This window comes from Macaca fascicularis, chromosome 16 (assembly GCF_037993035.2).
Source record: "Macaca fascicularis isolate 582-1 chromosome 16, T2T-MFA8v1.1".
NCBI classification, from domain to species: domain Eukaryota; kingdom Metazoa; phylum Chordata; class Mammalia; order Primates; family Cercopithecidae; genus Macaca; species Macaca fascicularis.
In genome coordinates, this window is record NC_088390.1 from 66,417,381 (window position 1) to 66,441,509 (window position 24,129).

At 49.6% G+C, this 24,129-nt stretch overlaps 1 long non-coding RNA gene across 2 annotated transcripts; it reads right to left on the bottom strand.

Annotated features, from left to right (window-relative positions):
* Window positions 1-1,550: 1,550 nt before the first annotated feature.
* On the bottom strand, window positions 1,551-10,520 carry LOC123569364 (uncharacterized). 2 transcript variants are annotated; one of them, XR_010581905.1, is made up of 3 exons: window positions 10,382-10,520; window positions 3,334-3,733; window positions 1,551-1,983 (listed from the first exon to the last, which is right to left on the bottom strand). It is a non-coding gene; the product is annotated as an uncharacterized lncRNA (long non-coding RNA). The 2 variants fall into 2 exon arrangements; XR_012425958.1 differs by lacking the exons at window positions 1,551-1,983; window positions 3,334-3,733 and adding an exon at window positions 9,447-10,129.
* Window positions 10,521-24,129: the final 13,609 nt, after the last annotated feature.

The following is a 24,129-nucleotide window of genomic DNA, read 5'->3' on the forward strand; positions in this document are numbered from 1 at the left end:
AATGTGGGTGGAGAAGGAGGGAAGGAGAACAAGAGAGCTTCCCCCTTGTGAAGCAAGAGGACCATTGAAGGAGGAGCAGTTGCAGTGCCAAAGGGGACTTTCATCCCTCTGTACCCCTCACAGTGCCCCAGAAGCCCCTTCAAAGAGAGATGTACTCTCCATACTTCAAGACAATGCTAGTTACTACGACAGGTAAACCCCCAAATATATTTTGTTTATTTCTCACTCATTTACCAGTTCGTTGCAGGTGTTCTTGGTTGCAGGTGACCTTCCCCCATGCAGTGATTTAGAGACCAGGTTTTTTCCCTTTTGAGGCTCTACCACCCCCTGGTCTATGATCTTCTACACTCATTTAATAGGAGGGGAAAGAGACCCCATAAAAGGCATAACCATGGCTCAAAAGCCTTGGCCTGGAAGTGGCAAACATTACTTCTGCTCCCATTCCATTGGCAAGAACATGTCATGGGGCCAATGGGTCCTGGGAAACGTGGTCCCTGGCTCAGCAACTGCCTCCCAGTGACAATAACACTGTCATGTTGCTGTCCCTGCCACTGAGCTCTGTTGAGTTTTCACCAGTCAGGTGGCCTTGCTTTTAAACTGTGCAGAGCTCTCTGGATGTGAGGAGTTATCTCTCACTCCATCACCAGCATGGTTTCTTACTGTCTCCTCCATTGTTGAGGTTGAACAGGCTCTTCTCCAGCCCTACCCTCCTCCCTCAGCCACCTGGGGTCCCCCTCCTAGTCGCTTGCCTAAACCTGACCTCCTCCAGGACACTTTTCAAGGATCTCAGCATCTTCCATTCTCTGGGCACCCTGTTTGCCATAAACACAAGTAGGAGCACTGTTTGGGGAACATATGTGCCCCTCTCTCATCTGCTTGCTAATGTTTGGTATTCTTCAACAGAGCACCAAGGTCTTCTCCCCATGACCAACACCAAGACTTCAGATGCGTGTCCCCAGCACCAAGACTTCAAATGCGTGTCCCCAACACCAAGACTTCAGATACCTGCACCCTGGGGGAGGGGGCAGATCTGACACACAGGAGAGTGGATGACTGGGGGGTCTTTCTAAGTCCTTGCAGAGGGCAGGGAAGGAGAGCAAGGGGACCCTGGGCAGGGGCAGACAAGGGAGCCAGCTATTGAAAGGGAGGCTTTGGCTATATTTTTCAATCAGCTCTATTTTTTAGTCATATGTTGAGCATCTTCAGCTTTTTCTAAACAGACTAATCAAATAGTGTCCACTTATTAAATGCTGATATGGTTTGGCTGTGTCCCCAACCAAATCGCATTTTGAATTGTAGCTTGTATAATTCCCACGTGTTTCGGGAGGGACCCGGGGGGAGATCACTGAATCATGGGGGCGGTTTCTCCCATACTGTACTAATGGCAGTGAGTAAGTCTCACGAGATCTAATGGTTGTATAAGGGGAAACCCCTTTCACTAGCTTCTCTCATTCTCTTTTTGCCTGCCACCATGTAAGACATGCCTCTCGCCTTCTGTCATGATTGTGAAGCCTCCCCAGCCACGTAGAATTGTGAGTCCATTAAACCTCTTTTTCTTTATAAATTACCCAGTCTTGGATATGTCTTTATTAGCAGTGTGAAAACAGACTAATACAAATGCCAGCCTTGTGCTGAGCACCACTAGCGCTTTTTATAAGCATGGTCTGATTTATCTTCCCAACAACCTAGTGAGGTAGGAACTCTTATTTTATCCCCATCTGGCACAGGAGAAAAGCAAGACTTGGAGAAATTTAGTAATTTCCCCAAGGTCACATAGCTTCTAGTCATTCTAGAAGAGCTTGGGTTTGAACCTAGGTATCCAACCTCAAAGTCTGCCAGTCCTCTGTGCCTCTGTCTCCTCTTCCTCCGGGATACCCAGCATGGCAGAGGCACTCAATGCTCGTTGACTACCCATGTCCTCTTCCACACTTCAGCCTTCCATGCAGTCAGGGTAGGGTCATGAGACAAACTCTGACCAACAGGCTGTGAATGGAAGTGACAGGTGTCATTTCTGAACCGAAACACTGAAGTGCTGGTGTCCAACCCTCCTGTTCTCTCTTGCCCTTTAGTGGCAACCACAGAGGCCATGGTTTGAAATGGTAGAGCCACTAGAAGGAAGCAGCCTGTACAAGGGACAGCTAACCTGGACAATTACCCAACCTGCAGCAGTTTTGTGTGAACGAGAAAAATACACCTTTGTTGCGTCAAGAAGCCGCTAAGATTTGGAGGTAAATGTTTACCTCAGCACACTATAGCCTCTTCTGACCAATACACCAGAACAGGACACCAGATAGAGCAGGGTTCCACCCAGTTGGTTACTGACAAGGTGGTGCTCGCAGACATTTTGTTTTACATACTTTACAGTGCTCCAGAGTAAGGCTGGAACTGAAGGACTTTCTAAAACACAAGTTCCCAGCCGGGCGCGGTGGCTCACGCCTGTAATCCCAGCACTTTGGGAGGCCAAGGTGGGCGGATCACTTGAGGTCAGGACTTTGAGACCAGCCTGGCCAATATGGTGAAACCCCATCTCTACTAAAAATACAAAAATTGGCCGGGCGCAGTGGCTCACGCCTGTAATCCCAACACTTTGGGAGGCCGAGACGGGAGGATCACGAGGTCGGGCGATCGAGACCATCCTGGCTAACACGGTGAAACCCCGTTTCTACTAAAAATACAAAAAAATTAGCCGGGTGCGGTGGCGGGCGCCTATAGTCCCAGCTACATGGGAGGCTGAGGCAGGAGAATGGCGTGAACCCGGGAGGCGGAGCTTGCAGTGAGCCGAGATTGTGCCACTGCACTCCAGCCTGGGCGACATAGCAAGACTCCACCTCAAAAAAAAATAAAAAAAATAAAAAATAAAAAAAAAAATACAAAAATTAGCTGGGCCTGGTGATGGGCGCCTATAATCCCAGCTACTCAGGAAGCTGAGGCAGGAGAATCACTTGAACCTGGGAGGCGGAGGTTTCAGTGAGCCTAGATTGCACCACTGCACTCCAGCCTGGGCGACAAAGTGAGACTCAGTCCAGTTGCAAAACAAAACAAAACACCAAAATACAACAACAAAAACACCACAAGCTCCCAGAGGCAGGTGGGAGAACACCGAGGGTCTTCATCAGCCCCCTGGGGAGCAGGAGCCCCTGGCCCAGCCTCCCATCCCAGCTTCCCCTCTGCCCTGCATCAAACTTCTCCCTGTTGCTGGTTTCTAGAGCTGTTCCCCTCTGGCACAGCCCCTCTGTCTCCACCCCCAGCAGCCAGCTTCCAGAAGCTAAAGCGAGACACCGCTGGCCCCTCCCCAGATGCCGCCAAATGCCTGGAAGTCTCCCCACGCCTCACATTGTCTTTACTTCACATTGTCTTTCAGATGAGTCCCTGGGGATGTGGAGCTCTTGCGATTCTTCCGTCTGATCCTGCAATCCAGGAAATCACCACTTTCTGGCCTGTGAGGACTGGAGAGCCAGTGTGGCAGGCAGGAAGCTCCAGTCTGGGCTGTCCACTGCCAGGTCAGGTCTGGGGAGAAGGTGGAGAGTCCCAGGCCCGGGATGGGCTCCTGGCTGGGGTGGGGAGGGCCAGGATAGCCAGCGTGTTCACTCCTCCCACAGATGGTTCTGCAAACCCTTGCGAAGCCTCTCTGTGCGCCTGGCTCTGTGCTTGGTGCTACAGGAGCACGAAGGCAAGAGATGGTGGCACCTGACTTCCAGGAGCCTCCCTCCTGCAGGCCCAAGTAGGATATTAGCTGCAGAGAAACAGAGCAAAGGAACAAATATCAGTCAGCGATTTTTCACTTGCAAGTGATGTGAACCCAGGGCCAGAGTAAGATCTATAGAGAGGCTGGGCGCAGTGGCTCACATCTGTGGTCCCAGCACTTTGAGAGGCCAAGGTGGGTGGATCACTTGAGGTGAGGAGTTTGAGATCAGCCAGGCCAACATGGCGAAACCCTGTCTCTATTAAAAATACAAAAATTAGCTGGGCGTGGTGGCATGCCCCTGTAATCCCAGCTACCCAGGAGGCTGAGGCAGGAGAATCACTTGAACCTGGGAGGCGGAGGTTGCAGTGAGATTATACCAGTGTACTCCAGCCTGGGCGACAGAGGGTGACTCTGTCTCAAAACAACAACAACAACAACAACAACAAAACAAAAAAGAAAGGAAAGAAAGGAAGAAAGAAAGAAAGAAAAAGAAAGAAAGGAGGGAGAGAGGGAGGAAGAGAAGGAAGGAAGGAGGAAGGAAGGAAGGAAGAAAGAAAGAAAGAAAGAAAGGAAGAAAGAAAGAAAGAGAAAGAAAGAAAGAAAGAAAGAAAGAAAGAAAGAAAGAAAGAAAGAAAGAAAGAAGGAAAGAAAGAAAGAAAGAAAGAAAGAGAGAGAGAGAAAGGGAAAAAAACCCTGATATAGTTCTGGCTCTGACTGGGTCACAGCCCCAAACCTGAATGGATCCCATAGCAAGCACAGGGATGGGGAGTGGAGGGGGTGAGAGAAAAGATGGGCTACTCTGACTTCGAGACCTGGGCCGCATGCGCCTGTCTGGATCCTGGAGGTGGAATCAGCTTCTTCTGGACCACATGTCTGAAGGTTGGGGGACAGATGTTTCTCATGGAATATTGGGGTGTTTTGATCAGAAGGAGAAAGGATGCTGGGTAGGGTCACAACCAAGGCCTGCTGCTGGTGGGAGAATGGAATATGCCCTCAGAGAAGTATGAACCAAGGGCTGTGGGAATTCAGAAGAGGGAGATGTCATGCCCAGCTGAGGGGGTCAAGGAAGGCTTCATGGAGGAGGAGGCATCTGGGTCTTGAAGAATGACCACAGTTTGAGCATTGGATCTCGTAGGATGGGAGGAAAGGGCATTGTGGGCTCAGGGAACAACGTGAGCAGAAACCTGGATGTAAGCCCAGAGAGAAGCAGAGGCTGAAGCCGGATGAAGGAAAGGCCTCGAATGCCAAACTAAGGGGCATGGATTGAATTTGGGGAGCCAAGGATGGGATCATCAGATCTGAGCTCCTGGAAACGCATACTAACCACTCAGGGGCCCAGCTCCCCACCCCCGCCTCTGGCCTGCTCTGTGTGCCCACAGATCACTTTTTCTTTCATTCAGCTCAGACAGATCTGGAGTTCTCCAATAGAAACGCTTACTCAGAAATGGAGGAAAAGTGAAAACAGAAAGTGTGATTACAGACCTTAGCTTTCTCCTGCCAAAGTAGAGAAGCTTGGGTACCTGTGACAGCCCCCCTCTTCTCTGGGCTTAACCTGCCCTCTCCCCTCTGCCTGCTGAGCCCCAGGATGGGTGGGGGCTGTGCTGGGGGTAGACAGCGTGCTCTCCCTGTGGGACCCTCAGGCTCTCCAGGGTCCATTCCTGCCCTGCCCTGAATAGTACTTGCTCTGTAGCTGCCCTGGCTCAGGGCAAGGGGGGGCACCCCCAATTCTCACCCCCTAAATTCCTCCCCTGACCCTGGAGCCACACTGCTCTTATTATGTCACCAGGAGGGTTTTCCAAGACGTCTGCCAAGAATCCGATGAAAATCAGCTGAAGGTTGAGTCTGCGCTAGTTCTCAGCCCCTGAAGGGTGAGCAGGGCCATGTTCCAGTCAAACGTGTGGACTTTGGATTCCACCTCTGTCGCTAAGATGGGATAGAGATGTCGCGTAGCCTTCCCGAGCCTCGGTTTTCTCTTCTGCAATAGAGAACTAATAAGCTCCAGCTCACAGAATTTGTTGGAGGATTAAACAGGATCCCGGATGTCACTTACAGGCATGGGACATGTCTGCAATAAGCGGTGACAATGATGATGATGAAGAAGAAGATAATGGAGATGAAGGAACTGCCAGGAGGGGAGACATGGACCAGCAGGGTCTTTTCGTTTGGATTGCTCTGAGCTGACACCAGGTGTGTGTGAGTCCACACCGACAGGCTGGACAGATGGATGGGCAGGGGGTCAGGACACAGCACAGGGGCTGAGGGCAACACATCCCCAACCACACTCCTAGGCTCTGAGCTCTCCTCACACTGCTGGACTCAAGAGAACCTCAACATGAACACTCATCATGTCCTCTAGCCTGGAGCTTCCCAAATTAAGGAAGGGGTGGCCTCTGGGTCATTCCAGAAAGCCCTGGGATTCAGACTGTGCCAATGTTACTTTGGGTGGACTCCCTGAGCCTCAGCCTCAGCCTCCCCCATCAGTTAGGGGATCCCAATCAGGCTTTTTGGAGGTCAGAAACTGCCAGAAGAGAGGGCTTTTAACAAGGTTTCTACAAACCTTGAGTTTGCTAAAAAGGGGCTGATGGACAGGGTGGGGCAGGCGGGGAAAGGTGGGAGGAGGAGGAAGCCTCAGGTCAGGGGTCACCAGGCTTTAATGATCCTCTCTCAGCAAACTAATTTGAGGATGCATTCCAATTGTATTTACTTATTTATGTCATGAACATAAACTATTACATTAATATATTATGCCCATTATAAAAATATGTATAAAATGAAAAATCTAAGAGATATCAATAGGAAACAAGTTAAACAAATGACATCCCATCCATACAATTAACTATGACTGACCTATTTTTTAAAATGATGTCTTATAACTCGATAATAAGAAGACAAACAACTAAATGTAAAGATGGACAAAACAGGCCAGGTGTCGTGGCTCAGGTCCGTAATCCCAGCACTTTGGGAGGCCAAGACAAGTGGATTGCTTGAGGCCAGGAGTTCGAGACCAGCCTGGGCAACATGGTGAAACCCCGTCTATACTAAAATTACAAAAACTAGCTGGGCGTGGTGGCAGGCACCTGTAATCCCAGCAACTTGGGAGGCTGATGCAGGAGAATCACTTAAACCCAGGTGGCAGAGGTTGCAGTGAGTCAAGATTGTGCCACTACCCTCCAGCCTGAGCAACAGAGCAAGACTTCCCCACCCCCAACTCCTGCTGCTGCAAAAAAAAAGACAAAAGACTTTAATTGACATTTTTTTGAAAGGAAATACATGGGCTGGCATGGCTCAATATACTGTGGCACACGCCTATAATCCCAGCACTTCAGGAGCCGAGGCGGGAGGATCGCTTGAGGCCAGAAGTTCGAGACCAGCCTGGTCAACATAGCAAAACCCCATCTCTACCAAAAAAAAAAAAAAAAATTAGCCGACATAGTGGTGTGTATCTATAGTCCCAGCTACTCAGGAGGCTGAGGCAGGAGGATCTCTCGGGCTCAAGGAGCTCAAGGCTGCAGTGAGCTATGATCGTGCCACTGCACTCCAGCCTGGGCGACAGAGGAAAACCGTGTCTCTCTAATAATAATAATAATAATAATAATGGTTAATAAGCAACAAAAATGTTCCACTTAATTTGTTATTAGAAAAATGCAAATTAAAACCACAATGAGATACCATTTCAGACCCACCAGTACGGCTATAATCAAAAAGACAGATAATAATAACAAGTGTGGTGGAGAATGTGGAGAAAGTGGAAGCCTCATCCATTGCTGGTGGGAATGTAACATGATGCAGCCACTTTGGAAAACAGCTTGGCAGTTTCTTAAAAAGTTAAATAAAAACTACCCAAGAGAAGTAAAAACATGCGGCCACACAAAGACTTGTACGTGAATGTTCATAGCAACATTGTGCATTTTAAAAACCCTGTAAACATCCAAACGTGCAAAGGCTGGTCACTGGATAAACAAAATGTGAAATATCCATTCAGTGTAATACTACTTAGCAATAAAAAGGAACAAACTGGCCGGGCACGGTGGCTCACATTCGTAATCTCAGCACTTCGAGAGGTCGAGGCAGGTGGATCGCCTGAGGCCAGGAGTTTGAGACCAGCCTGGCCAACATGGTGAAGCATCATCTCTACTAAAAATAAAAAAATTAGCCAGGAGTAGTGGTGCATGTCTGTCATCCCAACTACTCGAGAGACTGAGGCACGAGAATTGATTGAACCTGGGATGCGGAGGTTGCAGTGAGCCGAGATCGCACCACTGCACTCCAGCCTTGGTGACAGAGTGACTCGGTATCAAAAAAAAAAAAGGAACAAACTTCTTCAATGAGCTACGACATAGATGAACTTCAAAAATATGATGCTCAGTGAAAGAAGCTAGACACAGAAGACCACATATTGTATGCTTCCATATATATGAAATTTCCAGGAAAAAAACCTGTAGAGAAAGCAAATCTGTCATTGCTGGAGCTGGGATGGGTGTGAGGATTCACTGCAGATGGATCCAATAGGCCTTTGGGGGATGATGACAATGTTATAAAACTGGCTTCTGGTGATAGTTGCCCAACTCTATACATTAAAAAAAAAAACTGTTGAACAGTACATTTACAATGGATGTGTTTTATGTAAATTATATCATATCTCAATAAAGTTGTTTAAAAGAAAACAAAATGAGGAACTTGTTAGGTACTGGTTTAGAAAGGTCTCCAAGTTTTTTTTTTTTTTTTTTCTTTTTTTGAGATAGAGTCTTGCTCTGTCACCCAGGCTGGAGTGCAGTGGCGCAAACTCTGCTTACTGCAACCTCTTTCTGCCTCCCAGGTTCAAGTGATTATCCTACCTTAGCCTCCCCAGTAGCTGGGATTACAGGCATCTGCCACCATGCCCAGCTAACTTTTGTATTTTTAGTAGAGACAGGGTTTCAACATGTTTGTCAGGCTGGTCTTGAACTCCTGACCTCAGGTGATCCACCCGTCTCGGCTTCCCAAAGTGTTAGGATTACAGGTAGGAGCCACCACGCCTGGCCTCCAAGGTGTATTTTTTAAATGGAAAAACAAAACCCAGAATATGCTACCATTATGAGTTTTTGTTTGTTTTTGTTTTTGTTTTTTTGTGTGTGTGTGTGTGATGGAGTTTTGCTCTTCTGCCCAGGCTGGAGTGAAGTGGGATAATCTCGGCTCACCGCAACCTCCGCCTCCCAGTTCAAGCAATTCTCCTGCCTCAGCCTGCCGAGTAGCTGGGATTAGCAGTGCCTGCCACCACGCCCGGTTAATTTTTTTTTTTTTTTTTTGAGACAGAGTCTCGCTCTGTTGCTCAGGCTGGAGTGCAGTGGTGCGATCTCGGCTCATTGCAAGCTCCGCCTCCCGGGTTCATGCCATTCTCCTGCCTCAGCCTCCTGCATAGCTGGGACTACGGGTGCCCGCCACCACGCCTGGCTAATTTTTTGTATTTTTTAGTAGAGACAGGGTTTCACCATGTTTGCCAGGCTGGTCTCGAACTCCTGACCTCAAGTGATCCGCCCGCCTCAGCTTCCCAAAGTACTGGGATTACACGTGTGAGCCACCGTGCCCAGCCCCATAGTGTTTTTAAAAGAGGAACAGGTGTATATATATATACTTTTATGCAGATTTACATTTATATGTTTATACTTACACATGCCTATATGGATTTGCACAGATGCTCTGGAAGGATACACGAAAACTGGTGAGACTAGGTGTTTTGGGTGAAGGAAGTGGAGGGCTTGCAGGCCAGGAGTGGGAGAGTGACTTTTGCACCTTTACATTTTTTCCTTTTAATTTTGGTAAAATGCACGTAACAAAGTTTACCATCTTAGCCATTTTTTAAGTGTACAGTTCAGTGGTGCTAAGTACATTCGCCTTTTGGTACAACCATCACCACCATCCATTTCCAGAGCTCCTTTCATCTTGTGAAACTGAAACTCTGTACCCGTAAAAGAACTCCAGTTCCCCTCTCCCTAGGTTCCTGGCACTCCCGTTTCTCTGTAAAGAAGCCTGTTCCAGACACCTCATATAGTGGAATCACACAGTATTCGTATTTCTGTAACAAGCTGATTTCACGGAGCACAATGTCCTCAAGGTTCACCCATGTGGTAGCATGTGACAAAAGCGCCTTCCCTTTTAAGGCTGAATAATGTATGTATGTGTGGGCCACATCTTGTTTATCCATTCATCTCTCCATAGATATTTGGGCTGCTTCCACCTTTTGGCCAATATGAATAATGCTGCTATGAACATGGGTGTACAAATGTCTCTTTCAGATCTTTGTATCTTTATTTATTTTATTTGTCAAGACGAGGATCTCCCTCTGTTGCCCAGACTGCCTTCGAACTCCTGGTCTCAGGCGATCCTCCTGCCTCAGTGCTGGGGTTACAGGCGTGTGAGGCACCGCGCCCGGCCGCTTTCCTTTTTTAAAGCACATTAAGGTACTACCTATTTGAAAATAAATTTAAACGTAAAAGGACGAAGTACAAATAAATACAAATGGAAGGTGTACAGTTTCTTCCCATATCCCCTACCAAGGTCCCAGTGGGTGCGTTCCCCGCAGGGCAGCAGCCGGCTCGCCCGCGCAGGGGGTCCCTGCTCAGCCGGGAGGTGCCCTCGCCTGCCCGCCGCCCACCCGTTCCCCGCCGATTGGCCGGGCCGCATTCCTGCGCGCTGCCCGCGGCCACCCCGGTGACTCACGGTGCAGGCAGCCCAGGAACGCCCGCTCGCGGGATGAGGCTGCGGCTCGCCCGGCCACGTCCTGAGGCCTGCAGCCGCTGGTTTTCCTATTTGGAAACTCCTTAGACGCCTCCGCTTCCAACAAGCTGGTCTCCTCCCTGGCCCCCAGCAGGCAGGGAAGCCTGGGAACGAAGCGCCCTCTCTCCGCGCGGGGATTCGCAGGCCTGATCTCCTAAGGAACCACGTCCACCTCTCCTCAGTTCCAGAATCCCCAAATGCCTGAAAACCGAGCTTACAGGATGGCGAAGTCTGACCTGAACCAACCTGAGATTAAGTTGCAGTTTTACTTATCCGGCTGCACGTGAATACTTATATGTTTGCTGAGGGGGAAAAAAAAGAGAGAAAAAAGTACATGTTTGATTACAAGAATGCGGTCCCAGGTACCCTGAGGGTGCCATCTATACACGCACCAAATTTTGTTTCTAAAATCTAAATAATTCTGAATTCCAAAGCACATCTGGCCCCAAGATTTTAAGTAAGAACCTGTGGGTCTGTGTTATACCCATTTTACAGAGTAGCCCAGGCTCAGAGAGGTCAAGTCACAGCCGAGAACAAGCCAGTGGGTCTAAGCCCGAGTTCCTGTCTTCCTCACCAGGCTGCCCAAGGCTCTGCCCACCCTGTCTGTCCCACTCCCTCTCCTGTCCTTCCTCTGGGAAGCTCTCCTTGTCCACTACAGCCAAAGACATCATCCTTCTTGGCAAACAACCTTTCCCCTCTTTGGTCGCAGAGCCGGGCCCAATGCCTACCACTTACGGGCAGTTGTTGGGAGACAAGAAATCTCAGTGACTAAGCCCAGACTCAGGGCTCCAGCTCCCCAGGCCCTAGCCTTGGTTTGGCCACTTTTCAGCTGTGTGACCTTGGGCAGGTTACCTAGCCCTTCTGTGCCTCAGTTCCCGCATCCATAAAAGGGCATAGTAATGATACCCTCAGCCAGGCGTGGTGGCTCACACCTGTAATCCCAGCATTTTCGGAGGCCAAGGCGGGTGGATCACTTGAGGTCAGGAGTTTGAGACGAGACTAGCCAACATGGTGAAACCCTGTCTCTACTAAAAATACAAAAATTAGCCAGGTGTGATGGCGCGTGCCTGTAATCCCAGCTACTCTGGAGGCTGAGACAGGAGAATCACTTGAACCTGGGAGGCAGAGGTTCCAGTGAGCCAAGATTGTGACACTGCACTCCAGCCTGGGCGACAGAGCAAGATTCCGTCTCAAAAAAAAAAAAAAAAAAATGAAGGGGGCCTGAGCCCACCCCAAGCCACCCACATTCTCTCCCCATTTCGCTTGTGAATGGAGCAAGTGGGGAGGTGGCAGGTCTAGCTGTGGACAGGCCCAGACTGAGGTCGTGGTGGATCCGGGCCGACCCCACCCGCATCTTTAAGAACCTGTCCTTGGCATTCATCCAGCCAGCAGACCGTTGTTGGGGGCTACGAGAAAGAGCTTGGGGTGAATAATCTCTCTGCTGATGCCAGGGGAGCAGAGGACCTTCAAGATTGCCTGACCTGACATTTGATGGATGAGAAAACTGAGTACTCAGGAGGGAGGTGGCCTATGAAACTCACAGAAATCTTTCCTGGGGGAGCAGCCACCAAAAGCCAGTCCAGAGTCCCTGCCCCACCCCCACCCCTACCCCCTGGGGATGGTGTTAAAAGAGAAGGACCCAGTGAATTCAGGCCCTGGGAGTTCACAGCCCTCCCCACTACCCAACTGGGAATCCCCATCAGGAGGGGGGGTCATCTGGGAGGACTCCTTTCTCCCACATCCCCCATGCAAGTTTCAGTGTGTTTCAGGCCCTAGGCTGGGGCCACCAGGCCTCTGTCTGCCTCCCTGAGCAGGAGAGCCACTGAACGTCAACCTCAAACAAATGAGAAAGCTGGCCTTGGACAAGTTTCACTTCCCAAGGGCTGTGGTGGCTACACTCTGGGCAGCGGCATCCCCAGTGCTCCCTCACCAGTTCCTTGCAAAACCCCACGGGGCTCATTGAATGCAGGACCCTCCTTCTCCCTTCTCCCTGGCCCCAGGGATTGATCCAGGCCCCCAGCAGGGGAGAAGGGGCCTCCTGAGCACGTACATCTCCAGCCCACAGAGCTCCCCTTCCAACCCAGCAGCACTCCAGCCTCTGCATGCCCAAGCTGGGGTGTCCATGCCAGACAGGACAACACTTTGACCTTCCTAGCATGTCTCCTCTCTGTTCCATCCCCATCCACACAACCACCGCCTTAACAGAGACCCTCTCCTCTCTTTCCCTGCAGCCTGGCAGCGTGCGGAGTCCCAGTGTGTAGACTCTGTCATCAGACACACCACATTCACCTTCTGATGCCACCACTAGTAGCTGTTTGGCAGTTCTAAATGTCTGCAAATTATCTGGCACTCCTCCCATCAAGAACTGAAGTCTGGCCGGGCACAGTGGCTCACTCCTGTAATCCCAGCACTTTGGGAGGCCGAGGCGGGCATATCACTTGAGGTCAGGAGTTTGAGACCAGCCTGGCCAACATGTCGAAACCCCATCTCAACTAAAAATACAAAAACCAGCTGGGTATGGTAGCATGTGCCCATAATCCCAGCTACTCGGGAGGCTGAGGTAGGAGAATCACTTGAACCTGGGAGGCAGAGGTTGGCAGTGAGCCAAGATCTCACCATTCCACTCTAGCCTGGGTAATAGAGTGAGACTTTGTCTCAAAAAAATAATAATTATAAAAATAAAAAAGAACTGAGGTTTATGTCTTTTTACCTCAAGGCTGGCACAAGACCTTTTCTCCTGGGTCTATCTGGCTCTTCAATCCCAAACCCTTTGCTTTTTATAAGCCCTCAGACTCCCTCAGGGCAGTCAGCATTTGTGGAGTCATCTTATTTATTTATTTTGTGGATTTGACAGTTACATGGGAGTTGTATTTATATTTTAATCAGTATCTTTGGATATTTTCACTTTAGGAAGACATTTATTTATTTATTTAGATTATTTATGGATTGATTTTTCTTATTGTTGTTTTTATCTTTGTTTTTTGAGACAGTCTCGCTCTGTTGCCCAGGCTGGAGTGCAGTGGTACAATCTCAGCTCACTGCAACCCCTGCCTCCTGGGTTCAAGGCATTCTCCTGCCTCAGCCTCCTGAGAAGCTGGGATTACAGGCGTGCACCACCATGCCTGGCTAATTTTTGTACTTTTTGAGAGATGGGGTTTTGCTATATTGGCCAGACTGGTCTTGAACTCCTGACCTCAAGTGATCTGACCAACTTGGCCTCCCAAAGTGCTGGGGTTATAGGGGTGAACCACTGTGCCCGGCCTATTTATATTTATTTTGAGACAGGGTCTTGTTCTGTTACCCAGGCTAGAGTGCAGTGGCACAATCACAGCTCACTGTAGCCTGGAACTCCTGGGCTCAAGGGATCCTCCCACCTCAGCCTCCGGAGGAGCTGGGACTACAGGTGTGCGTAACCATATCCAGTTAATTTTTAAATTTTTTTTTGGTAGAGATTGCGGGGTGTCTCACTATGTTCCCCAAGCTGGTCTTGAACTTCTGAACTCGAGCGATCCTCTTGCCTCAGTCCCCCAAAGTGCTGGGATTACAGGCGTGAGCCACTGCACCTGGTGGTCTGTGATTTTAAACCACGTCAGCTCTTTTTACTATTTAGCTCTCTTCCCAGTAGAGTGTGAGCTCCATGAAGGCAGGGAGGTTTCTTTGCATTGTAATCTGCTGCATCCTCAATGCCTACAACAGTGCTTAATAAACATTCCCTGAATGCATAAGTGAATGGATGAATAACATGCCCATTACTGTGGGGCCAAAACCAGATGTAGACTGGGCACTGCTCTCTCCTCTGTGAAATGGAAGCTGTGGCACTGCCTATCCATCAGGGGTGTGGTGAGGTCACTGGAAAGGGTGACCTAATATGTTGCTAATGCCCAGATGGGGATTACTGGGAGTGTTGGGTTTCTCAGTTGTCACAGGGCCACTAGGCGAGTCCCTCCATCTGGAAATCCAGGCTTCCTGTTGCCCCTGGCCCAGACTCCATGAAGACACCCAACCTGTGAGCTTCCTTGGAGATCCCATACTCCCTCCCGGTTTGTACCCCAGTTCCACTCTGGCCCACTGATCACTTGCTGAAATCCTGGAGTTTCAGGACCAGGTCTCATCCCCTTTATCCCAGTGTCTATCCCCACTCTGCCCAGCGCTGGAAAATGGACAATGAGTTGTTCAGAGAGTCCCCTGAGATGACCTGATAAGAAGGAAGAAAGAAAGAAAAGAGGGGAGGTGAGGGGAGGGGAGGGGAGGGGAGGGGAGGGGAGGGGAAGGGAATGGAGGGGAAGGGAGGGGAGAGGAGAGCAAGAGCAAAAGCCAAGACAGTGGCTCATGGGCCAATGTCTTCCCATTTCCTGCCCAGAAGGTAGGAATCTCATGCCGAGCCTATCAAGACAAAGGAAATGCTGATGTTAAACAGGCCCCACCTGCACACACAGACGAGGTAGTGGTGGCCCTCTGGGAGGCTTTCTCTTCAAACAGAGCAGAGAATGAGGGGGTCCTGGTGGTTAATACAGAGCCCCAGGCTCCCCCAACCCTCCTGATGGTCGAAGAGCAGTTTCTGTGCCATTAGGTGGCGCCTCTCTGATGCCTGCAGAGATTGTCTACAAAGGAACAGGGCTGAAGGGATGGGGCCTGCCCGCTGTGCCCTTCAGCTGTTTACACCTGGGTCTGCCTCGGAGTGTGAAGGAAGGGAGTGAACTAGGGGAGACTAGTGTTGTTGGCCTGGAAAGACCTGGGCAAAACTCAATTTGACCAGTTTGGGAGTTCAAGGCCGTCCTAGAAAAGCTAGCCTGTGCTAACAGCTAGTTAACTTTTCACCCTCCTTGGGACCCTCCCTCCCTCCAGTGTTGTCTGCCACCTACAACCCACCATCCCCACATCCTTCTCTTACCCCCACCTCCCACTCCTGGCCCTGGGGGAAAGCGTTCCAGCAGCACTGTTCAGAGGAAGCACCTCATTGCCAGGACGTGGAGGTAGGCCAATTCCAGACCCTTCTTCCTTCAACCCTTGGCTGCTGCTGCTTTTTTTATTTTTTTTATTTTTTATTTTTAAGAGGCAGTGTCTTGCTCTGCCACCCAGGCTGGAGTGCAGTGGGGTGATCAAAGCTCACTGCAGCCTTGAACTCCTGGGCTCAAGCAATCCTCCTACTTCAGCCTCCTGCATAGCTAAGAATACAGGCACATGCCACCATACTCACCTAATTTTTTTTTTTTTTTTTTTTGAGATAGAGTCTCGCTGTGTCACCCAGGTTGGCGTACAATGGCGCGATCTCGGCTCATTGCAACCTCAACCTCCCGGATTCAAGCGATTCTCCTGCCTCAGCCTCCCGAGTAGCTGGGATTACAGGCACCTACCACCAAGCCTGGCTAATTTTTGTATTCTTAGTAGAGACAGGGTTTCACCGTATTAGCCAGGATGGTCCCGATCTCCTGACCTCGTGATCCGCCTGCCTCAGCCTCCCAAAGTGTTTGGATTACAGGCGGGAGCCACCACGCCCGGCCTACAGCTAATTTTTAAACTGTGTGTAGAGATGGGGGTCTTACTATGTAGCCAAGACTGGTCTTGAACTTCTGCCTCAAGCGATCCTTCCACTTCCACCTCTCAAAGTGCCTGGATTACAGGTGTAAGTCACCTCACCCAGCCCCTCGTTTCCTCTGAACACACCAACCACCCATGCCCCTGCCAGCGCTGGTGCCTACCACATCCCAGCCAGTCCCCCTCACTGGGGCACCTTTAGCTCCTGGCTCGCTGCCTATGGTCCACCCAGCCTCATTCAAAATGACTGTAACATCCACACGGTGCCTCGTCTGCATCCTGACCTCCTCGCCTCAAACATGACTTTCTCCACTGCACCCAGCTGTCCGCTCCCACGTTCACACCTTAGACCTTGTCCTCTTTTCTCACAGCACCATCCCTGAATTTCTACCCTGACCACACCTCTTATCCTTCCAGCTCACTTTCCCTGGGGCAGGCTCCTTCTAAAGTTCTACTTTCTCTCCGGCCATCCCCCCTTCTTTCCCTCCTTTCCCACCTTGGGGGGGTCCATGTCTACCATGTTGATTATTGTCTTGCAACAGCCCCAGTGGTTGTTTCCTGCTCCCCTTGTCATCTTCAGCTGGCAGAACCTCACTGTGGCAAAGCCAACTGTGCACTTTTCTCCCAGCTGCACCAGGGAAGCCAAAGTTGCTGAGCCCATCCCATAGCCAGGCTTCCTGATGGTGCACATTAACCTGAAATGCATGCATGGCACTGCCTGGAAACTGTTCCACTTTCTGGATGGACACTGACAGAGCTGATCGAATGTAAGAGGTGAAAGAGAGAAGGGATGCAAAAATTAGAAATTTCTGGCTGGGGCAATAGGGTTCTAGTGGTACCATTTTCTGAAATGATGGAAGAAAGAGGTGTGGAAGAGAAACAATGGCTTCCGCAGTTGGTTCCACAGTTTTACCTCCTGCATAGACCCTAGGCTAATGCCAGCCTTTCCACGTCCTCTAACTCTAGCTTGACCCCATGGTCTTGTTAAAATGTCAACCAGAATGCATCCCTCACCTCTGCAGACGCTTTCCGTGGATTTGCATCTCACTGCAGAATTAATCCAGATGTCTACAAGCCTTCCCCAGTCTGGCTGCTGGCTCCTACTTCAAACCTTCCACTTCCCACTTCACCCCCATCAAACATTCCCGTTCTCCATAGACACCGACCATCTTCCTCTCCTCCTCCAGTGCCTGAGCACTGTCCCACCCAGGACCTTTGCACCTGCTGTGTTCCCTGCCTGTCATTGATTGCATGAATAAAGGGATGTGTGGATGGATGGATCCTTTTCTCTAGGGATGCTGGTACTGGATGGGAAATCACTCTGGAAACTGCCTCAAGCTGCACATGGTAGGTGTTTTGCCCTGGCACCACACCTGGCACACAATAGGTGCTCAATAAGTGCTGATAAATGAACTTGTGTCACATGAGGCAGGATTTAGGGTGTGTAGGAAGTGTACACAAAGAGCTAGGGGCAGTGGAGTCTCAGAACAGGAAGGGGGTGAAGGAGGGCAAGGGCTCCCACTGCCCGGCCCTGCCCTGCCTGCCGGGCACCCCAGCCTCTGCCTGTCTACTCCAACTGCATCCCATCTCCCTCACACATACTGCTGGTTCTCCGTGCCAGGCCTCTGCTCACTAAAGACCACCCTCCTAGAATGCCTTCAGAAGGGCCAGCTTTCACAGAGCCCTCCCAAGCTAGCTAAGCAATTGCCTGATTCCTTTGCAGTTATTGATTAAACATCTCCTGTATGCTCACCATGGTCCTGAGCATTCATAATTGGGGAAACAGCTGAGGACAAGGTGGAGGGCCCTGCCCTCATGGAGCTCACATTCTGGTGGGACAGAGCAAACTCACCGCAATCAAAACGTCAGCCTCCTCCAGGAAGCCTTCCCTACCCCTGTCCCCAAATCTCTGGTCTCCCTCAGGTCCCATGCCCCTCCCCCACGACACGCACCATCCTGTACTGTGAATTTCCACCTGTATCTGACTCCACATGGGAGATAAGAAGACCAGGGTTCTTACCGTTTCCAACTTATTCTGACCAGCACAAGGCCAGCACTTGGTGGTAACTGTACCTGTGGGTTGAGTTCCAACTATGGAAAAGGTGGCGCTGAGGGACGGGCATAGTCACAGCCAGGTGCTGTGTAAGTGCCTGCATATTTGGGGAGAGCAAGGAGTGCAGGGGAGTGGGGTGAAGTGAGATGCTCATTGTCTTGCCAGATCTTGGAGGGCAGCACAGGTTTCAAAGGGGTTCTATGGCAGTTTTCTTGTTAAAGGAATATGACTCAATTTATCAAACCATGAAGGGAACTGTGGACTCAGTCACACACAAAGTCACATCAGAACAAGATGCCCCTCGCTTCCCCCTGCACCTGCTGATGACTTATAAAAGTTTAAAATAAAGCGCTGGGTGTGGTGACTCACACCTGTAATCCCAGCGCTTTCGGAGGCCGAGGTGGGAGAATCACTTGAGGTCAGGAGTTCGAGACCAGCCTGGCCAATATGGTGAAACCCCGTCTCTACTAAAAATACAAAAATTGCTGGGTGTGGTGATGCGCACCTGTAGTCCCAAGTATTCAGGAGGCTGAGCCAGGAGAATGGCTTGAACCCGGAAAGCAGAGGTTTCAATGAGCCAAGATGGTACCACCGAACTCCAGCCGGGGTGACAGAACAAGACTCCATCTCCAAACATAAAACAATAAGAAAATAAGCATCCCTTTCTCATGCAGCAAGTGCCTGGCTTAGGGAACCTGTTACCCTTCTGCAGTGAAGTAGAAGTTGGGGGTGCTATTATGGGTGACCTATCCATACAGGGCGCTAAAGGGAACTGGGATGACTTGGGGACATCCCTAACCTTTGAGGCTGACGTCATGGTGATAACCACTGACCCACAACACATCTCGTGGTGCCAGTTCTCTGTAAGATGGATAAGGTCCCTAACACAGGGCTGCACGTCTGATGTTCTTATGAGCACGCAAAAGGAACCAGGCCCTCCCTGCCAGGAAGCTGCAGGGAAATTAGAATCATTTAAAGAGTTGTCCATTCTTTCATTTGGCTAGTAAGTAGGTACTGAAAGTAGGAGGAGTCCTAGGAGCTGAATACGGTGCCAACTGCTACAGGAATGACAAACCATATAAATAGCCCAAGTAGGATATAATTAGCATCGGACGTGCACATGTCATGGGTGGAATGGTGCAGAGAGGGTGAGGCAGCCCCCACCTCGGGCTGGCATCACATGGGAGGAGGTGCTTGAGCTAGGCATGGAAGGATGAGCAGTGTGATTGCCAGTGGAAAGGCATTCCAGAGGAACGGCATGTGCAAACACCTGGGGGTGCAAAGAGGTCTGTGTGAAATAGCAGGGCTGGTTCAGGGAGCAGCAGGCAGCTGCGTGTGGCTGCAGTTATCCCACTCACCCAGTGTGTTTAGTGCTGGGCCTCTTCATCCCACTGAGCAAGCTCATCATCCTCTAAGGGGATTTATAGGTGAGGAGGCTGATGCTCAGAGAGGCTGGGTAACTTGCCTAGAGCCCACAGCCAGTGGCACAGCTCAGATTCGAAGTCAAGTTTGTCAGCTTCACAAATCTGTGCCCTTTTTTTTAAGCTCCCCTTTCCCAAATCTGTGCTCTTAACTACCATGCAGAACTGCCTTTGTAATATGATGCAGGACCTTATAAGCCAGGCATGGCAATTTGGACTTGATCCAAGGCAAAGTTCCTCCAAATACCTGCCATTTGCACCGTACCTTCAAGTTAAAATTGTCAGAGCCTAGAACTGTCATTTTCTTTCTTTCTTTCTTTCTTTTTTTTGTTTTGAGACAGAGTTTCATTCTTGTTGCTCCAGGCTGGAGTGCAGTGGTGCAATCTCGGCTCACTGCAACCTCCACCTCGCTGGTTCAAGCGATTCTCCTGCCTCAGTCTCCCAAGTAGCTGGGATTATAGGCACCTGCCACCACCGCGGCTTTTTTTTTTTTTTTTTTTGTATTTTTAGTAGAGACGGGGTTTCGCCATGTTGGGCAGCTTGGTCTTGAACTCCTGACCTCAGGTGATCCGCCTGCCTTGGCCTTCCAGAGTGCTGGGATTACAGGCGTGAGCCACCGCACCCGGCCTCATTTTCTTAATGTTTGTCTTTAAATGTTTCACATTAAAAAACAAAAGACAGGCCAGGCACGGTGGCTCAAGCCTGTAATCCCAGCACTTTGGGAGGCCGAGACGGGCGGATCACAAGGTCAGGAGTTCGAGACCATCCTGGCTAACACGGTGAAACCCCGTCTCTACTAAAAAATACAAAAAACTAGCCGGGCGAGGTGGTGGGCGCCTGTAGTCCCGGCTACTCGGGAGGCTGAGACAGGAGAATGGCGTAAAAACCCGGGAGGCGGAGCTCGCAGTGAGCTGAGATCCGGCCACTGCACTCCAGCCTGGGCGACAGAGCTAGACTCCGTCTAAAAAAAAAAAAAAAAAAAAACAAACAAACAAACAAAAACCCTTATATTTAAGTAATTTTGGTTGGTCACGGTGGCTTACTACCGTAGCAAACCCAGAACTTTGGGAGGCCGAGGCGGGGGGACCACTTGAGGCCAGGAGTTCCAGACCAGCCTGGGCAACAAAGTGAGACTCCTGTCTCTACACAGAATCACATAATTTGCTGGGTATGGTGATGTGCGCGTCTGGTGCCAGCTATATAGGAGGCTGGGCCAGGAGGATCACCTGAGCTCAGGAGGTCAATGATCGCCTGAACTCAGGAGGTCAAGGTTGCAATGAGCTGTGATAGCACCACTGCACTCCAGCCTGGACCACGAGCAAGACTCTGTCTCAAAATAATTTAAGTAATTTTTTCTTGATGCATAATGTATATATGAAAGAGTACACAAATCAATCACTTTTCATTTGTGTAAGAACACAGTAATTTTTCACCCAGGTCAAAAACAATATTATGAGTCTTCAGCAGCCCCTCCCAGGAACAACTCCACGGGGTAACCACTTTCCTGTGAGCTTAAAAAAAAGAGCACAGATTTGTGAAGCTGACAAACTTGACTTTGAATCTGAGCTGTGCCACTGGCTGTGTGGGCTCTAGGCAAGTTACCCAGCCTCTCTGAGCATCAGCCTCCTCACCTATAAAGGAATATGACTCAATTTATCAAACCACGGAGGGAACTGTGGACTCAGTCACACACAAAGTCATATCAGAACAAGATGCCCCTTGCTTCCCCCTGCACCTGTTGATGACTTATAAAAGTTTTAAATAAAGCGCTGGTTGTGGTGGCTCACGCCTGTAATCCCAGCGCTTTGGGAGTCATAGATTAATTTTGCCTGCTTTTGAATTTTATATAAATGGAACCATAACAACTGTTCTTTTTTGTGCCTGGCTTCTTTTGCTCAACATTTGTGTGGCTTAATTCATTTTCACTTTATACAGTATTCTGTTATGTGAATATATCACATGTTACCCATTCTGCTGATGAACATACAGGTTGTTTTTCATTTTGGGCTGTGATGAATAAAGCTGCTATGAACATGCTTGTGCATGACTTTGGTAAATGCCATGTACTCATTTCTGCTGGAATTATACCTAGGCATTGAATTCCTGGGTTATAGGGTAGTGTAAATATGTTTAGCTTCAGTAGATATGACCAGTTTCCAAAGTAGTTGTTAGAGTTTGTATCTTCACTAGAAGTAAATCAGACTTCCAATTGTTCCACACCCCTGCTAACATTTGATACTGTCTTTTTCACTTTAGCCCTGTGGGTGTATAGTGATATCATGCTGTGGTTTTGCGTATCTCTGATGACTAATGAAATTGATCACTTTTCATGTTTATCGGCCACTCACATATCCTCTTTTGTTAAGTTTTGGGCCCATTTTTATTTCCATTGATTTTTTAAATTGATAAGAGTTTTTTTATTGTTTGTTTGTGGTTTTTTTGTCTTGTTTTGTTTTGTTTTGTTTTTTGATACAGGGTTTCACTCTGTCGCGCAGGCTGGAGTATAGTGGCGCAGTCTTGGCTCACTGCAACCTTTGCCTCCTGGGCTCAAGTAATTCTCGTGCCTCAGCCTCCTGAGTAGCTGGAATTACAGGCATGCACCACCATGCCCAGCTAATTTTTGCATCTTTAGTAGGGACAGGTTTTGCCATGTTGGCCAGCCTAGTCTCGAACTCTTGGCCTCAAGTGATCCGTCAGCCTCAGCCTCCCAAAGTGCTGAGCCACTGCGCCCCGCCAAGAGTTCTTGACATATTCTAGATGTTATTTCTTTGATAGATATACAATTTGCATATTGCCTCCCAAACAAATTTATTTTTATGGAACATTACTACCATAACTAAAGACCCAATATCACATGTCACATATAGTAGGTAACTGTAAAATAAATAAAATTAAGACCTTGCTATCTTTCCATTCTAGCTTGATATCTTGCTGCTGGTGGCTGTGGCTGGGATCCTGATCCCTGCAAAAATGAGAGATTAGCAAGAGAAAAACAGATGGAAGGATAATAGGGAGACTCTCCTTGGTGTACTCAAAAGGCTGGACAGAGTTAGAGAGGAAACAAGTTCCTCATCTTGCAACTACTAAAGATCACTGCAGTGCACCTTTGGTACATGGTATAGAGGTCCTTGAACCTCCTAGAATCATGCCATGTGCCACTCACTTTGTGAGTCCTCCACTTAGGGAAACACAACTGTATGGGATGTGGACGCAATGAGGTTATTAAGTCGGGGTTGACATAATAAGAGTGGTGTTCTAGAGAAATCAAGTGGCAATGAGCACAGAAGGAAAGGTGGAGGAGGGGAGCCCAAGGGAGGAGCAGTTGAGGAGATCCCACGTGGCAAATGGGGAGGGTCTAAGTCAGGAGTGAGCCAGGGGCTGGGGTGGGGTGGGGTGGGAAAGACTGGAGGTAGAATCTGGAAAAGCAGTGACTGGTTGATGGGTTGATGTGTTAAGTGACACTGGGATTTCTTTTATTTTTATTTTTTGAGATGGAGTCCCACTCTGTCGCCCAGGCTAGAGTGCAGTGGGGCAATCTCCGCTCACTGCAAGCTCCACCTACAGGGTTCACATCATTCTCCTGCCTCAGCCTCCCAAGTAGCTGGGACTACAGGCGCTTGCCACCAGTCCTGGCTAACTTTTTGTATTTTTAGTAGAGACAGGGTTTCATCATGTTAGCCAGGATGGTCTCGATCTCCTGACCTCATGATCTGCCCGCGTTGGCCTCCCAAAGTGCTGGGATTATAGGCATGAGCCACCATGCCCGGCCAACACTGGGATTTCTAAACGGGGGGACCGGGAGGAGAGAGGTAGCAAAGACAGGAGAAGGAAATTGTGGGGAGAGAGGAGATGACAAAATCAATCTGGGATACGTTGAATTGGAAGTGTTTACAGGACGCCAGAGGGAGATTCATTCATTCGTTCATTTATTCATTCATATTTATCGAGCATATGCTGGCACCAGGGGTGCAGCCGTATACCAGACAGACAAAATTCCTGCTCTAATGGAGCTTAACATTTGTGCAAAAGACAGACAGGGGGAAGGACAGATAAAGACAAGCAAATAAAGAGGAAGTGGTGGGAGGTATGCCTGGGGCTCAGGGCTCCGGGCTGTGGAGTGGATTTGGGGTCTGGCAGCAGAAGGGCAGCAGTTACAGCTGGCTGGGTGGGTGAGCTTGCCTAGGGAGGGGGCAGAGTGAGCTAAGCAGAGGGGACGGCGGACTGCCAGCTTTTACAGGCCTCAGGGGAAGGAGTGCCCACAAGGAAAACCACCAAGGAGCAATCAGAGGGGCAGCCGGTCACAGGAGGAGAGTTCAAAGATATGCCAACTGGCACATTCATTCATTTATTCACTCTAACTTCACTTGACCCCTTATGTGTGCCAGGCTCTGGGTGATCAGACATGAATGAGAAGCCTCTGGAGGTGACAGGTGTGTTGTGTGCCAGTGATGAGACCAGGCCACATTAGGGAGATTCTATTACAAAGTCCACATGCCCACGCATTGTGGGGGCACAGAGGATGGGGGCTCACATTTTTTTAAGCCTGATATGTGCAAGGCCCTGGGGAAGGCTTCGCGGTGGTGGGGCAGGAGGCAGAGAATGGGGATGAGGGCGTGGCGGCGAGACCCACAGGGCTTGCACAGACAGCGGAGGCATCCTGGAAGGCTGGGCATAGGCGTGAG